The sequence below is a fragment of the Pseudophryne corroboree genome, chromosome 8 (genome assembly GCF_028390025.1).
Source record: "Pseudophryne corroboree isolate aPseCor3 chromosome 8, aPseCor3.hap2, whole genome shotgun sequence".
NCBI classification, from domain to species: domain Eukaryota; kingdom Metazoa; phylum Chordata; class Amphibia; order Anura; family Myobatrachidae; genus Pseudophryne; species Pseudophryne corroboree.
In genome coordinates, this window is record NC_086451.1 from 175,700,412 (window position 1) to 175,718,508 (window position 18,097).

The 18,097-nt window shown below is 34.6% G+C and overlaps 5 non-coding genes across 5 annotated transcripts; all 5 read right to left on the minus strand.

Annotated features, from left to right (window-relative positions):
* Nucleotides 1-3,270: 3,270 nt before the first annotated feature.
* TRNAS-ACU (transfer RNA serine (anticodon ACU)) lies at nt 3,271-3,344 on the minus strand. The gene has a single exon. It is a non-coding gene; the product is annotated as a tRNA-Ser (tRNA).
* A 3,434-nt stretch (nt 3,345-6,778) lies between these two features.
* TRNAS-ACU (transfer RNA serine (anticodon ACU)) lies at nt 6,779-6,852 on the minus strand. Its single transcript has one exon. It is a non-coding gene; the product is annotated as a tRNA-Ser (tRNA).
* A 1,070-nt stretch (nt 6,853-7,922) lies between these two features.
* Nucleotides 7,923-7,996, minus strand: TRNAY-AUA (transfer RNA tyrosine (anticodon AUA)). The gene has a single exon. It is a non-coding gene; the product is annotated as a tRNA-Tyr (tRNA).
* Nucleotides 7,997-10,260: 2,264 nt separating this feature from the next.
* On the minus strand, nt 10,261-10,334 carry TRNAS-ACU (transfer RNA serine (anticodon ACU)). The gene has a single exon. It is a non-coding gene; the product is annotated as a tRNA-Ser (tRNA).
* Nucleotides 10,335-11,404: 1,070 nt separating this feature from the next.
* On the minus strand, nt 11,405-11,478 carry TRNAY-AUA (transfer RNA tyrosine (anticodon AUA)). The gene has a single exon. It is a non-coding gene; the product is annotated as a tRNA-Tyr (tRNA).
* Between the last annotated feature and the right edge of the window lie 6,619 nt (nt 11,479-18,097).

Below are 18,097 nucleotides of genomic sequence, written 5' to 3' on the forward strand. Positions count from 1 at the left end.
AGGATCTATTGCACTTACATGTGCAGCAGAGTACAGCAATGGAAGCATGCTGGGCACATAACCCAGAGGTAGGCAGATTGAAACTATCCTCTGCTATATGCATTTTTTTTTGTTAATTAAAGTAATCCAAAACTGGGATTGATATGTTGGCTCTTTTATTTTTACTTACAGTACAATAACTTTTACCATTTTAATTTGTTTTAATAGTATATTGACAGTATTGTTTTCTTTCAAAAATCCACTTAATTTTCTTTACCCTATTATTAAAATGGTAATTGACAAAAACAAACTACATTGTCACCAGAAGAGCAATACAAAATGTACAAGTGATATATTAAAATCATCTTTCCAGCTTGAATTTCAATGATGCATTGGGGCAACGATTTTGTGAGAAACATTTTCACCCTTAAATAAATATTTTCTTAATTCCTTACCTGTGTGCTAATTAGATATCACCTTGTTTTCACATTAAACAGACTTCCACATGAGAAAGCAGCAAGGATGCAGTGGCGTTAATGTTTCCTGGTGTCAACCCGTATTATTTCAGTAGACATTGAAATGAGGATGCATCTTGCTGCCTTTCCAATGAAGCAAGTTTAATTTAGTAATAGGTTAAAAACCATCCCTACAAAGGTGTTAATCAGAGACTTGGCTTTGTGGACACTTTTCAGAGAACAAATTTGTTAGCATAAAAATAAAGCCAGAAAATTAAGAGCTGTTTAATCACTCAATTGGATTTTTTTTGCCAGCATATTTCTTTTTCTCTGCAACCCACTGCTAAATTGTGCTTCCTAGCTGTTTTTATAAAATCACTGAATCAAATCTAACTCTGATTACATCAGAGAAAGCTAGGTACCCTACACCAGAACAGGGGGTTTGAAATTTTGACTTGTCTACTTAAAGATCACCAAAACCTGATAACAAGGTCAATTACATCCCTGAGTGGGATTGAACCACCAACCTTTTGGTTAATAGCGGTGCACACTAACTGATTGCGCCACAGAGACACTTTGCAAAAGTCCATACTGACAAAGGCTAATAAGCATTCATCTAAAACGTTTCCTAGAAAAACTTTAAAAAGTCAATAATCTGGAGAGTTTTTGTAAGATGTTTCTTCCATCAACCAACGAAGAAACACATTGGTACTTTCCCATGATGAGTGAGTGCTTCAGGATCTCTTGCACTTACATGTGCAGCAGAGTACAGCAATGGAAGCATGCTGGGCCCATAACCCAGCGGTAGGCAGATTGAAACTATCCTCTGCTATATGCATTTTTTTTTGTTAATTAAAGTAATCCAAAACTGGGATTGATATTTTGGCTCTTTTATTTTTACTTAAAGTACAATAACTTTTACCATTTTAATTTGTTTTAATAGTATATTGACAGTATAGTTTTCTTTAAAAAATCCACTTAATTTTCTTTACCCTATTATTAAAAGGGTAATTGACAAAAACAAACTACATTGTCACCAGAAGAGCAATACAAAATGTACAAGTGATATATTAAAATCATCTTTCCAGCTTGAATTTCAATGATGCATTGGGGCAACGATTTTGTGAGAAACATCTTCACCCTTAAATAAAGATTTTCTTAATTCCTTACCTGTGTGCTAATTAGATATCACCTTGTTTTCACATTAAACAGACTTCTACATGAGAAAGCAGCAAGGATGCAGTGGCGTTAATGTTTCCTGGTGTCAACCTGTATTATTTCAGTAGACATTGAAATGAGGATGCATCTTGCTGCCTTTCCAATGAAGCAAGTTTAATTTAGTAATAGGTGAAAAACCATCCCTACAAAGGTGTTAATCAGAGACTTGGCTTTGTGGACACTTTTCAGAGAACAAATTTGTTAGCATAAAAATAAAGCCAGAAAATGAAGAGCTGTTTAATCACTCAATTGGATTTTTTTTGCCAGCATATTTCTTTTTCTCTGCAACCCACTGCTAAATTGTGCATCCTAGCTGTTTTTATAAAATCAATGAATCAAATCTAACTCTGATTACATCAGAGAAGGCCAGGTACCCTACACCATAACAGGGGGTTTGAAATTTTGACTTGTCTACTTAAAGATCACCAAAATCTGATAACAAGGTCAATTACGTCCCTGGGTGGGATTGAACCACCAACCTTTTGGTTAGTAGCCGGACACACTAACCGATTGCACCACAGAGACACTTTGCAAAAATTACATACTGACAAAGGCTAATAAGCATACATCTAGAACGTTTCCTAGAAAAACTTTAAAAAGTCTATAATCTGGAGAGTTTTTGTAAGATGTTTCTTCCATCAACCAACGAAGAAACACATTTGTACTTTCCCATGATGACTTAGTGCTTCAGGATCTCTTGCACTTACATGTGCAGCAGAGTACTGCAATGGAAGCATGCTGGGCCCATAACCCAGAGGTAGGTAGATTGAAACTATCCTTTGCTATATGCATTTTTTTTTGTTAATTTAAGTAATCAAAACTGGGATTGATATTTTTGCTCTTTTATTTTTACTTAAAGTACAATAACTTTTACCATTTTAATTTGTTTTAATAGTATATTGACAGTATAGTTTTCTTTAAAAAATCCACTTAATTTTCTTTACCCTATTATTAAAAGGGTAATTGACAAAAACAAACTACATTGTCACCAGAAGAGCAATACAAAATGTACAAGTGATATATTAAAATCATCTTTCCAGCTTGAATTTCAATGATGCATTGGGGCAACGATTTTGTGAGAAACATCTTCACCCTTAAATAAAGATTTTCTTAATTCCTTACCTGTGTGCTAATTACATGTCACCTTGTTTTCACATAAAACAGACTTCTACATGAGAAAGCAGCAAGGATGCAGTGGCGTTAATGTTTCCTGGTGTCAACCTGTATTATTTCAGTAGACATTGAAATGAGGATGCATCTTGCTGCCTTTCCAATGAAGCAAGTTTAATTTAGTAATAGGTGAAAAACCATCCTTACAAAGGTGTTAATCAGAGACTTGGCTTTGTGGACACTTTTCAGAGAACAAATTTGTTAGCATAAAATAAAGGCAGAAAATGAAGAGCTGTTTAATCACTCAATTGGATTTTTCTACCAGCATATTTTTTTCTCTGCAACCCATTGCTAAATTGTGCTTCCTAGCTGTTTTTTATAAAATCACTGAATCAAATCTAACTCCGATTACATCAGAGAAGGCCAGGTACCCTACACCAAAAGAGGGGGTTTGAAATTTTGACTTGTCTACTTAAATATCACCAAAACCTGATCACAAGGTCAATCATGTCCCTGGGTGGGATTGAACCACCAACCTTTTGGTTAGTAGCCAGACACACTAACCGATTGCGCCACAGAAACACTTTGCAAAAAGTACATACTGACAAAGGCTAATAAGCATTAATCTAGAACGTTTCATAGAAAAACTTTAAAAAGTCAATAATCTGGAGAGTTTTTGTAAGAATTTTCTTAAATCAACCAACGAAGAAACACATTGGTACTTTCCCATGATGAGTGAGTGCTTCAGGATCTCTTGCACTTACATGTGCAGCAGAGTACTGCAATGGAAGCATGCTGGGCCCATTACCCAGAGGTAGGCAGATTGAAACTATCCTCTGCTATATGCATTTTTTTTTTTTGTTAAAGTAATCCAAAACTGGGATTGATATGTTAGCTATTTTTTATTTAATTAAAGTACAATAATTTTTACCATTTTAATTTGTTTTAATAGTATATTGACAGTATTGTTTTCTTTCAAAAATCCACTTAATTTTCTTTACCCTATTATTAAAATGGTAATTGACAAAAACAAACTACATTGTCACCAGAAGAGCAATACAAAATGTACAAGTGATATATTAAAATCATCTTTCCAGCTTGAATTTCAATGATGCATTGGGGCAACGATTTTGTGAGAAACATTTTCACCCTTAAATAAATATTTTCTTAATTCCTTACCTGTGTGCTAATTAGATATCACCTTGTTTTCACATTAAACAGACTTCCACATGAGAAAGCAGCAAGGATGCAGTGGCGTTAATGTTTCCTGGTGTCAACCCGTATTATTTCAGTAGACATTGAAATGAGGATGCATCTTGCTGCCTTTCCAATGAAGCAAGTTTAATTTAGTAATAGGTTAAAAACCATCCCTACAAAGGTGTTAATCAGAGACTTGGCTTTGTGGACACTTTTCAGAGAACAAATTTGTTAGCATAAAAATAAAGCCAGAAAATTAAGAGCTGTTTAATCACTCAATTGGATTTTTTTTGCCAGCATATTTCTTTTTCTCTGCAACCCACTGCTAAATTGTGCTTCCTAGCTGTTTTTATAAAATCACTGAATCAAATCTAACTCTGATTACATCAGAGAAAGCTAGGTACCCTACACCAGAACAGGGGGTTTGAAATTTTGACTTGTCTACTTAAAGATCACCAAAACCTGATAACAAGGTCAATTACATCCCTGAGTGGGATTGAACCACCAACCTTTTGGTTAATAGCGGTGCACACTAACTGATTGCGCCACAGAGACACTTTGCAAAAGTCCATACTGACAAAGGCTAATAAGCATTCATCTAAAACGTTTCCTAGAAAAACTTTAAAAAGTCAATAATCTGGAGAGTTTTTGTAAGATGTTTCTTCCATCAACCAACGAAGAAACACATTGGTACTTTCCCATGATGAGTGAGTGCTTCAGGATCTCTTGCACTTACATGTGCAGCAGAGTACAGCAATGGAAGCATGCTGGGCCCATAACCCAGCGGTAGGCAGATTGAAACTATCCTCTGCTATATGCATTTTTTTTTGTTAATTAAAGTAATCCAAAACTGGGATTGATATTTTGGCTCTTTTATTTTTACTTAAAGTACAATAACTTTTACCATTTTAATTTGTTTTAATAGTATATTGACAGTATAGTTTTCTTTAAAAAATCCACTTAATTTTCTTTACCCTATTATTAAAAGGGTAATTGACAAAAACAAACTACATTGTCACCAGAAGAGCAATACAAAATGTACAAGTGATATATTAAAATCATCTTTCCAGCTTGAATTTCAATGATGCATTGGGGCAACGATTTTGTGAGAAACATCTTCACCCTTAAATAAAGATTTTCTTAATTCCTTACCTGTGTGCTAATTAGATATCACCTTGTTTTCACATTAAACAGACTTCTACATGAGAAAGCAGCAAGGATGCAGTGGCGTTAATGTTTCCTGGTGTCAACCTGTATTATTTCAGTAGACATTGAAATGAGGATGCATCTTGCTGCCTTTCCAATGAAGCAAGTTTAATTTAGTAATAGGTGAAAAACCATCCCTACAAAGGTGTTAATCAGAGACTTGGCTTTGTGGACACTTTTCAGAGAACAAATTTGTTAGCATAAAAATAAAGCCAGAAAATGAAGAGCTGTTTAATCACTCAATTGGATTTTTTTTGCCAGCATATTTCTTTTTCTCTGCAACCCACTGCTAAATTGTGCATCCTAGCTGTTTTTATAAAATCAATGAATCAAATCTAACTCTGATTACATCAGAGAAGGCCAGGTACCCTACACCATAACAGGGGGTTTGAAATTTTGACTTGTCTACTTAAAGATCACCAAAATCTGATAACAAGGTCAATTACGTCCCTGGGTGGGATTGAACCACCAACCTTTTGGTTAGTAGCCGGACACACTAACCGATTGCACCACAGAGACACTTTGCAAAAATTACATACTGACAAAGGCTAATAAGCATACATCTAGAACGTTTCCTAGAAAAACTTTAAAAAGTCTATAATCTGGAGAGTTTTTGTAAGATGTTTCTTCCATCAACCAACGAAGAAACACATTGGTACTTTCCCATGATGACTTAGTGCTTCAGGATCTCTTGCACTTACATGTGCAGCAGAGTACTGCAATGGAAGCATGCTGGGCCCATAACCCAGAGGTAGGTAGATTGAAACTATCCTTTGCTATATGCATTTTTTTTTGTTAATTTAAGTAATCAAAACTGGGATTGATATTTTTGCTCTTTTATTTTTACTTAAAGTACAATAACTTTTACCATTTTAATTTGTTTTAATAGTATATTGACAGTATAGTTTTCTTTAAAAAATCCACTTAATTTTCTTTACCCTATTATTAAAAGGGTAATTGACAAAAACAAACTACATTGTCACCAGAAGAGCAATACAAAATGTACAAGTGATATATTAAAATCATCTTTCCAGCTTGAATTTCAATGATGCATTGGGGCAACGATTTTGTGAGAAACATCTTCACCCTTAAATAAAGATTTTCTTAATTCCTTACCTGTGTGCTAATTACATGTCACCTTGTTTTCACATAAAACAGACTTCTACATGAGAAAGCAGCAAGGATGCAGTGGCGTTAATGTTTCCTGGTGTCAACCTGTATTATTTCAGTAGACATTGAAATGAGGATGCATCTTGCTGCCTTTCCAATGAAGCAAGTTTAATTTAGTAATAGGTGAAAAACCATCCTTACAAAGGTGTTAATCAGAGACTTGGCTTTGTGGACACTTTTCAGAGAACAAATTTGTTAGCATAAAAATAAAGGCAGAAAATGAAGAGCTGTTTAATCACTCAATTGGATTTTTCTACCAGCATATTTTTTTCTCTGCAACCCATTGCTAAATTGTGCTTCCTAGCTGTTTTTTATAAAATCACTGAATCAAATCTAACTCCGATTACATCAGAGAAGGCCAGGTACCCTACACCAAAAGAGGGGGTTTGAAATTTTGACTTGTCTACTTAAATATCACCAAAACCTGATCACAAGGTCAATCATGTCCCTGGGTGGGATTGAACCACCAACCTTTTGGTTAGTAGCCAGACACACTAACCGATTGCGCCACAGAAACACTTTGCAAAAAGTACATACTGACAAAGGCTAATAAGCATTAATCTAGAACGTTTCATAGAAAAACTTTAAAAAGTCAATAATCTGGAGAGTTTTTGTAAGAATTTTCTTAAATCAACCAACGAAGAAACACATTGGTACTTTCCCATGATGAGTGAGTGCTTCAGGATCTCTTGCACTTACATGTGCAGCAGAGTACTGCAATGGAAGCATGCTGGGCCCATTACCCAGAGGTAGGCAGATTGAAACTATCCTCTGCTATATGCATTTTTTTTTGTTAAAGTAATCCAAAACTGGGATTGATATGTTAGCTATTTTTTATTTAATTAAAGTACAATAACTTTTACCATTTTAATTTGTTTTAATAGTATATTGACAGTATTGTTTTCTTTCAAAAATCCACTTAATTTTCTTTACCCTATTATTAAAATGGTAATTGACAAAAACAAACTACATTGTCACCAGAAGAGCAATACAAAATGTACAAGTGATATATTAAAATCATCTTTCCAGCTTGAATTTCAATGATGCATTGGGGCAACGATTTTGTGAGAAACATCTTCACCCTTAAATAAAGATTTTCTTAATTCCTTACCTGTGTGCTAATTAGATATCACCTTGTTTTCACATTAAACAGACTTCCACGTGGCGTTAATGTTTCCTGGTGTCAACCTGTATTATTTCAGTAGACATTGAAATGAGGATGCATCTTGCTGCCTTTCCAATGAAGCAAGTTTAATTTAGTAATAGGTGAAAAACCATCCTTACAAAGGTGTTAATCAGAGACTTGGCTTTGTGGACACTTTTCAGAGAACAAATTTGTTAGCATAAAAATAAAGCCAGAAAATGAAGAGCTGTTTAATCACTCAATTGGATTTTTTTGCCAGCATATTTCTTTTTCTCTGTAACCCACTGCTAAATTGTGCTTCCTAGCTGTTTTTATAAAATCACTGAATCAAATCTAACTCTGATTACATCAGAGAAGGCCAGGTACCCTACACCATAAGAGGGGGGTTGAAATTTTGACTTGTCTACTTAAAGATCACCAAAATCTGATAACAAGGTCAATTACGTCCCTGGGTGGGATTGAACCACCAACCTTTTGGTTTATAGCCATACACACTAACTGATTGCGCCACAGAGACACTTTGCAAAAGTACATACTGACAAAGGCTAATAAGCATTCATCTAAAACGTTTCCTAGAAAAACTTTAAAAAGTCAATAATCTGGAGAGTTTTTGTAAGATGTTTCTTCCACCAACCAACGAAGAAACACATTGGTACTTTCCCATGATGAGTGAGTGCTTCAGGATCTATTGCACTTACATGTGCAGCAGAGTACAGCAATGGAAGCATGCTGGGCACATAACCCAGAGGTAGGCAGATTGAAACTATCCTCTGCTATATGCATTTTTTTTGTTAATTAAAGTAATCCAAAACTGGGATTGATATGTTGGCTCTTTTATTTTTACTTACAGTACAATAACTTTTACCATTTTAATTTGTTTTAATAGTATATTGACAGTATTGTTTTCTTTCAAAAATCCACTTAATTTTCTTTACCCTATTATTAAAATGGTAATTGACAAAAACAAACTACATTGTCACCAGAAGAGCAATACAAAATGTACAAGTGATATATTAAAATCATCTTTCCAGCTTGAATTTCAATGATGCATTGGGGCAACGATTTTGTGAGAAACATTTTCACCCTTAAATAAAGATTTTCTTAATTCCTTACCTGTGTGCTAATTAGATATCACCTTGTTTTCACATTAAACAGACTTCCACATGAGAAAGCAGCAAGGATGCAGTGGCGTTAATGTTTCCTTGTGTCAACCTGTATTATTTCAGTAGACATTGAAATGAGGATGCATCTTGCTGCCTTTCCAATGAAGCAAGTTTAATTTAGTAATAGGTTAAAAACCATCCTTACAAAGGTGTTAATCAGAGACTTGGCTTTGTGGACACTTTTCAGAGAACAAATTTGTTAGCATAAAAATAAAGCCAGAAAATTAAGAGCTGTTTAATCACTCAATTGGATTTTTTTTGCCAGCATATTTCTTTTTCTCTGCAACCCACTGCTAAATTGTGCTTCCTAGCTGTTTTTATAAAATCACTGAATCAAATCTAACTCTGATTACATCAGAGAAGGACAGGTACCCTACACCAGAAAAGGGGGATTTGAAATTTTGACTTGTCTTCTTAAAGATCACCAAAATCTGATAACAAGGTCAATTACGTCCCTGGGTGGGATTGAACCACCAACCTTTTGGTTAGTAGCCGGACACACTAACCGATTGCACCACAGAGACACTTTGCAAAAATTACATACTGACAAAGGCTAATAAGCATACATCTAGAACGTTTCCTAGAAAAACTTTAAAAAGTCTATAATCTGGAGAGTTTTTGTAAGATGTTTCTTCCATCAACCAACGAAGAAACACATTGGTACTTTCCCATGATGACTTAGTGCTTCAGGATCTCTTGCACTTACATGTGCAGCAGAGTACTGCAATGGAAGCATGCTGGGCCCATAACCCAGAGGTAGGTAGATTGAAACTATCCTTTGCTATATGCATTTTTTTTTGTTAATTTAAGTAATCAAAACTGGGATTGATATTTTTGCTCTTTTATTTTTACTTAAAGTACAATAACTTTTACCATTTTAATTTGTTTTAATAGTATATTGACAGTATAGTTTTCTTTAAAAAATCCACTTAATTTTCTTTACCCTATTATTAAAAGGGTAATTGACAAAAACAAACTACATTGTCACCAGAAGAGCAATACAAAATGTACAAGTGATATATTAAAATCATCTTTCCAGCTTGAATTTCAATGATGCATTGGGGCAACGATTTTGTGAGAAACATCTTCACCCTTAAATAAAGATTTTCTTAATTCCTTACCTGTGTGCTAATTACATGTCACCTTGTTTTCACATAAAACAGACTTCTACATGAGAAAGCAGCAAGGATGCAGTGGCGTTAATGTTTCCTGGTGTCAACCTGTATTATTTCAGTAGACATTGAAATGAGGATGCATCTTGCTGCCTTTCCAATGAAGCAAGTTTAATTTAGTAATAGGTGAAAAACCATCCTTACAAAGGTGTTAATCAGAGACTTGGCTTTGTGGACACTTTTCAGAGAACAAATTTGTTAGCATAAAAATAAAGGCAGAAAATGAAGAGCTGTTTAATCACTCAATTGGATTTTTCTACCAGCATATTTTTTTCTCTGCAACCCATTGCTAAATTGTGCTTCCTAGCTGTTTTTTATAAAATCACTGAATCAAATCTAACTCCGATTACATCAGAGAAGGCCAGGTACCCTACACCAAAAGAGGGGGTTTGAAATTTTGACTTGTCTACTTAAATATCACCAAAACCTGATCACAAGGTCAATCATGTCCCTGGGTGGGATTGAACCACCAACCTTTTGGTTAGTAGCCAGACACACTAACCGATTGCGCCACAGAAACACTTTGCAAAAAGTACATACTGACAAAGGCTAATAAGCATTAATCTAGAACGTTTCATAGAAAAACTTTAAAAAGTCAATAATCTGGAGAGTTTTTGTAAGAATTTTCTTAAATCAACCAACGAAGAAACACATTGGTACTTTCCCATGATGAGTGAGTGCTTCAGGATCTCTTGCACTTACATGTGCAGCAGAGTACTGCAATGGAAGCATGCTGGGCCCATTACCCAGAGGTAGGCAGATTGAAACTATCCTCTGCTATATGCATTTTTTTTTGTTAAAGTAATCCAAAACTGGGATTGATATGTTAGCTATTTTTTATTTAATTAAAGTACAATAACTTTTACCATTTTAATTTGTTTTAATAGTATATTGACAGTATTGTTTTCTTTCAAAAATCCACTTAATTTTCTTTACCCTATTATTAAAATGGTAATTGACAAAAACAAACTACATTGTCACCAGAAGAGCAATACAAAATGTACAAGTGATATATTAAAATCATCTTTCCAGCTTGAATTTCAATGATGCATTGGGGCAACGATTTTGTGAGAAACATCTTCACCCTTAAATAAAGATTTTCTTAATTCCTTACCTGTGTGCTAATTAGATATCACCTTGTTTTCACATTAAACAGACTTCCACGTGGCGTTAATGTTTCCTGGTGTCAACCTGTATTATTTCAGTAGACATTGAAATGAGGATGCATCTTGCTGCCTTTCCAATGAAGCAAGTTTAATTTAGTAATAGGTGAAAAACCATCCTTACAAAGGTGTTAATCAGAGACTTGGCTTTGTGGACACTTTTCAGAGAACAAATTTGTTAGCATAAAAATAAAGCCAGAAAATGAAGAGCTGTTTAATCACTCAATTGGATTTTTTTGCCAGCATATTTCTTTTTCTCTGTAACCCACTGCTAAATTGTGCTTCCTAGCTGTTTTTATAAAATCACTGAATCAAATCTAACTCTGATTACATCAGAGAAGGCCAGGTACCCTACACCATAAGAGGGGGGTTGAAATTTTGACTTGTCTACTTAAAGATCACCAAAATCTGATAACAAGGTCAATTACGTCCCTGGGTGGGATTGAACCACCAACCTTTTGGTTTATAGCCATACACACTAACTGATTGCGCCACAGAGACACTTTGCAAAAGTACATACTGACAAAGGCTAATAAGCATTCATCTAAAACGTTTCCTAGAAAAACTTTAAAAAGTCAATAATCTGGAGAGTTTTTGTAAGATGTTTCTTCCACCAACCAACGAAGAAACACATTGGTACTTTCCCATGATGAGTGAGTGCTTCAGGATCTATTGCACTTACATGTGCAGCAGAGTACAGCAATGGAAGCATGCTGGGCACATAACCCAGAGGTAGGCAGATTGAAACTATCCTCTGCTATATGCATTTTTTTTGTTAATTAAAGTAATCCAAAACTGGGATTGATATGTTGGCTCTTTTATTTTTACTTACAGTACAATAACTTTTACCATTTTAATTTGTTTTAATAGTATATTGACAGTATTGTTTTCTTTCAAAAATCCACTTAATTTTCTTTACCCTATTATTAAAATGGTAATTGACAAAAACAAACTACATTGTCACCAGAAGAGCAATACAAAATGTACAAGTGATATATTAAAATCATCTTTCCAGCTTGAATTTCAATGATGCATTGGGGCAACGATTTTGTGAGAAACATTTTCACCCTTAAATAAAGATTTTCTTAATTCCTTACCTGTGTGCTAATTAGATATCACCTTGTTTTCACATTAAACAGACTTCCACATGAGAAAGCAGCAAGGATGCAGTGGCGTTAATGTTTCCTGGTGTCAACCTGTATTATTTCAGTAGACATTGAAATGAGGATGCATCTTGCTGCCTTTCCAATGAAGCAAGTTTAATTTAGTAATAGGTTAAAAACCATCCTTACAAAGGTGTTAATCAGAGACTTGGCTTTGTGGACACTTTTCAGAGAACAAATTTGTTAGCATAAAAATAAAGCCAGAAAATTAAGAGCTGTTTAATCACTCAATTGGATTTTTTTTGCCAGCATATTTCTTTTTCTCTGCAACCCACTGCTAAATTGTGCTTCCTAGCTGTTTTTATAAAATCACTGAATCAAATCTAACTCTGATTACATCAGAGAAGGACAGGTACCCTACACCAGAAAAGGGGGATTTGAAATTTTGACTTGTCTTCTTAAAGATCACCAAAATCTGATAACAAGGTCAATTACGTCCCTGGGTGGGATTGAACCACCAACCTTTTGGTTAATAGCCGTGCACACTAACTGATTGCGCCACAAAGACACTTTGCGAAAGTTTTTACTGACAAAGGCTAATAAGCATTCATCTAAAACGTTTCCTAGAAAAACTTTAAAAAGTCAATAATCTGGAGAGTTTTTGTAAAATGTTTCTTCCATCAACCAACGAAGAAACACATTGGTACTTTCCCATGATGAGTGAGTGCTTCAGGATCTCTTGCACTTACATGTGCAGCAGAGTACAGCAATAGAAGCATGCTGGGCCCATAACCCAGCGGTAGGCAGATTGAAACTATCCTCTGCTATATGCATTTTTTTTTGTTAATTAAAGTAATCCAAAACTGGGATTGATATTTTGGCTCTTTTATTTTTACTTAAAGTACAATAACTTTTACCATTTTAATTTGTTTTAATAGTATATTGACAGTAATGTTTTCTTTCAAAAATCCACTTAATTTTCTTTACCCTATTATTAAAATGGTAATTGACAAAAACAAACTACATTGTCACCAGAAGAGCAATACAAAATGTACAAGTGATATATTAAAATCATCTTTCCAGCTTGAATTTCAATGATGCATTGGGGCAACGATTTTGTGAGAAACATTTTCACCCTTAAATAAAGATTTTCTTAATTCCTTACCTGTGTGCTAATTATATATCACCTTGTTTTCACATTAAACAGACTTCCACATGAGAAAGCAGCAAGGATGCAGTGGCGTTAATGTTTCCTGGTGTCAACCTGTATTATTTCAGTAGACATTGAAATGAGGATGCATCTTGCTGCCTTTCCAATGAAGCAAGTTTAATTTAGTAATAGGTTAAAAACCATCCTTACAAAGGTGTTAATCAGAGACTTGGCTTTGTGGACACTTTTCAGAGAACAAATTTGTTAGCATAAAAATAAAGCCAGAAAATTAAGAGCTGTTTAATCACTCAATTGGATTTTTTTTGCCAGCATATTTCTTTTTCTCTGCAACCCACTGCTAAATTGTGCTTCCTAGCTGTTTTTATAAAATCACTGAATCAAATCTAACTCTGATTACATCAGAGAAGGCCAGGTACCCTACACCAGAACAGGGGGATTTGAAATTTTGACTTGTCTACTTAAAGATCACCAAAATCTGATAACAAGGTCAATTACGTCCCTGGGTGGGATTGAACCACCAACCTTTTGGTTAATAGCCGTGCACACTAACTGATTGCGCCACAAAGACACTTTGCAAAAGTACATACTGACAAAGGCTAATAAGCATTCATCTAAAACGTTTCCTAGAAAAACTTTAAAAAGTCAATAATCTGGAGAGTTTTTGTAAAATGTTTCTTCCATCAACCAACGAAGAAACACATTGGTACTTTCCCATGATGAGTGAGTGCTTCAGGATCTCTTGCACTTACATGTGCAGCAGAGTACAGCAATGGAAGCATGCTGGGCCCATAACCCAGCGGTAGGCAGATTGAAACTATCCTTTGCTATATGCATTTTTTTTTGTTAATTAAAGTAATCCAAAACTGGGATTGATATTTTGGCTCTTTTATTTTTACTTAAAGTACAATAACTTTTACCATTTTAATTTGTTTTAATAGTATATTGACAGTATTGTTTTCTTTCAAAAATCCACTTAATTTTCTTTACCCTATTATTAAAATGGTAATTGACAAAAACAAACTACATTGTCACCAGAAGAGCAATACAAAATGTACAAGTGATATATTAAAATCATCTTTCCAGCTTGAATTTCAATGATGCATTGGGGCAACGATTTTGTGAGAAACATCTTCACCCTTAAATAAAGATTTTCTTAATTCCTTACCTGTGTGCTAATTAGATATCACCTTGTTTTCACATTAAACAGACTTCCACATGAGAAAGCAGCAAGGATACAGTGGCGTTAATGTTTCCTGGTGTCAACCTGTATTATTTCAGTAGACATTGAATTGAGGATGCATCTTGCTGCCTTTCCAATGAAGCAAGTTTAATTTAGTAATAGGTGAAAAACCATCCCTACAAAGGTGTTAATCAGAGACTTGGCTTTGTGGACACTTTTCAAAGAACAAATTTGTTAGCATAAAAATAAAGCCAGAAAATGAAGAGCTGTTTAATCACTCAATTGGATTTTTTTTGCCAGCATATTTCTTTTTCTCTGCAACCCACTGCTAAATTGTGCTTCCTAGCTGTTTTTATAAAATCACTGAATCAAATCTAACTACATCAGAGAAGGCCAGGTACCCTACACCATAACAGGGGGTTTGAAATGTTGACTTGTCTACTTAAAGATCACCAAAATCTGATAACAAGGTCAATTACGTTCCTGGTTGAGATTGAACCACCAACCTTTTGGTTAGTAGCCGGACACACTAACCGATTGCGCCACAGAGACACTTTGCAAAAAGTATATACTGACAAAGTCTAATAAGCATACATCTAGAACGTTTCCTAGAAAAACTTTAAAAAGTCAATAATCTGGAGAGTTTTTGTAAGATGTTTCTTCCATCAACCAATGAAGAAACACATTGGTACTTTCCCATGATGAGTGAGTGCTTCAGGATCTCTTGCACTTACATGTGCAGCAGAGTACTGCAATGGAAGCATGCTGGGCCCATAACCCAGAGGTAGGCAGATTGAAACTATCCTTTGCTATATGCATTTTTTTTTGTTAATTTAAGTAATCAAAACTGGGATTGATATTTTTGCTCTTTTATTTTTACTTAAAGTACAATAACTTTTACCATTTTAATTTGTTTTAATAGTATATTGACAGTATAGTTTTCTTTAAAAAATCCACTTAATTTTCTTTACCCTATTATTAAAAGGGTAATTGACAAAAACAAACTACATTGTCACCAGAAGAGCAATACAAAATGTACAAGTGATATATTAAAATCATCTTTCCAGCTTGAATTTCAATGATGCATTGGGGCAACGATTTTGTGAGAAACATCTTCACCCTTAAATAAAGATTTTCTTAATTCCTTACATGTGTGCTAATTAGATATCACCTTGTTTTCACATTAAACAGACTTCTACATGAGAAAGCAGCAAGGATGCAGTGGCGTTAATGTTTCCTCGTGTCAACCTGTATTATTTCAGTAGACATTGAAATGAGGATGCATCTTGCTGCCTTTCCAATGAAGCAAGTTTAATTTAGTAATAGGTGAAAAAACATTCCTACAAAGGTGTTAATCAGAGACTTGGCTTTGTGGACACTTTTCAGAGAACAAATTTGTTAGCATAAAAATAAAGCCAGAAAATGAAGAGCTGTTTAATCACTCAATTGGATTTTTTTTGCCAGCATATTTCTTTTTCTCTGCAACCCACTGCTAAATTGTGCTTCCTAGCTGTTTTTATAAAATCACTGAATCAAATCTAACTCTTATTACATCAGAGAAGGCCAGGTACCCTACACCATAACAGGGGGTTTGAAATTTTGACTTGTCTACTTAAAGATCACCAAAATCTGATAACAAGGTCAATTACGTCCCTGGTTGGGATTGAACCACCAACCTTTTGGTTAGTAGCCGGACACACTAACCGATTGCGCCACAGAGACACTTCCCAAAAAGTACATACTGACAAAGGCTAATAAGCATACATCTAGAACGTTTCCTAGAAAAACTTTAAAAAGTCAATAATCTGGAGAGTTTTTGTAAAATGTTTCTTCCATCAACCAACGAAGAAACACATTGGTACTTTCCCATGATGAGTGAGTGCTTCAGGATCTCTTGCACTTACATGTGCAGCAGAGTACTGCAATGGAAGCATGCTGGGCCCATAACCCAGAGGTAGGCAGATTGAAACTATCCTTTGCTATATGCATTTTTTTTGTTAATTTAAGTAATCAAAACTGGGATTGATATTTTTGCTCTTTTATTTTTACTTGAAGTACAATAACTTTTACCATTTTAATTTGTTTGAATAGTATATTGACAGTATAGTTTTCTTTAAAAAATCCACTTAATTTTCTTTACCCTATTATTAAAAGGGTAATTGACAAAAACAAACTACATTGTCACCAGAAGAGCAATACAAAATGTACAAGTGATATATTAAAATCATCTTTCCAGCTTGAATTTCAATGATGCATTGGGGCAACGATTTTGTGAGAAACATCTTCACCCTTAAATAAAGATTTTCTTAATTCCTTACCTGTGTGCTAATTAGATATCACCTTGTTTTCACATTAAACAAACTTCCACATGAGAAAGCAGCAAGGATGCAGTGGCGTTAATGTTTCCTGGTGTCAACCTGTATTATTTCAGTAGAAATTGAAATGAGGATGCATCTTGCTGCCTTTCCAATGAAGCAAGTTTAATTTAGTAATAGGTGAAAAACCATCCCTACAAAGGTGTTAATCAGAGACTTGGCTTTGTGGACACTTTTCAGAGAACAAATTTGTTAGCATAAAAATAAAGTCAGAAAATGAAGAGCTGTTTAATCACTCAATTGGATTTTTTTTGCCAGCATATTTCTTTTTCTCTGCAACCCACTGCTAAATTGTGCTTCCTATCTGTTTTTATAAAATCACTGAATCAAATCTAACTCTGATTACATCAGAGAAGGCCAGGTACCCTACACCATAACAGGGGGTTTGAAATTTTGACTTGTCTACTTAAAGATCACCAAAATCTGATAACAAGGTCAATTACGTCCCTGGGTGGGATTGAACCACCAACCTTTTGTTAGTAGCCAGACACACTAACCGATTGCGCCACAGAGACACTTTGTAAAAAGTGCTTACTGACAAAGGCTAATAAGCATACATCTAGAACGTTTCCTAGAAAAACTTTAAAAAGTCAATAATCTGGAGAGTTTTTGTAAGATGTTTCTTCCATCAACCAACGAAGAAACACATTGGTACTTTCCCATGATGACTGAGTGCTTCAGGATCTCTTGCACTTACATGTGCAGCAGAGTACTGCAATGGAAGCATGCTGGGCCCATAACCCAGAGGTAGGCAGATTGAAACTATCCTTTGCTATATGCATTTTTTTTTGTTAATTTAAGTAATCAAAACTGGGATTGATATTTTTGCTCTTTTATTTTTACTTAAAGTACAATAACTTTTACCATTTTAATTTGTTTTAATAGTATATTGACAGTATAGTTTTCTTTAAAAAAGCCACTTAATTTTCTTTACCCTATTATTAAAAGGGTAATTGACAAAAACAAACTACATTGTCACCAGAAGAGCAATACAAAATGTACAAGTGATATATTAAAATCATCTTTCCAGCTTGAATTTCAATGATGCATTGGGGCAACGATTTTGTGAGAAACATTTTCACCCTTAAATAAAGATTTTCTTAATTCCTTACCTGTGTGCTAATTAGATATCACCTTGTTTTCACATTAAACAGACTTCCACATGAGAAAGCAGCAAGGATGCAGTGGCGTTAATGTTTCCTGGTGTCAACCTGTATTATTTCAGTAGACATTGAAATGAGGATGCATCTTGCTGCCTTTCCAATGAAGCAAGTTTAATTTAGTAATAGGT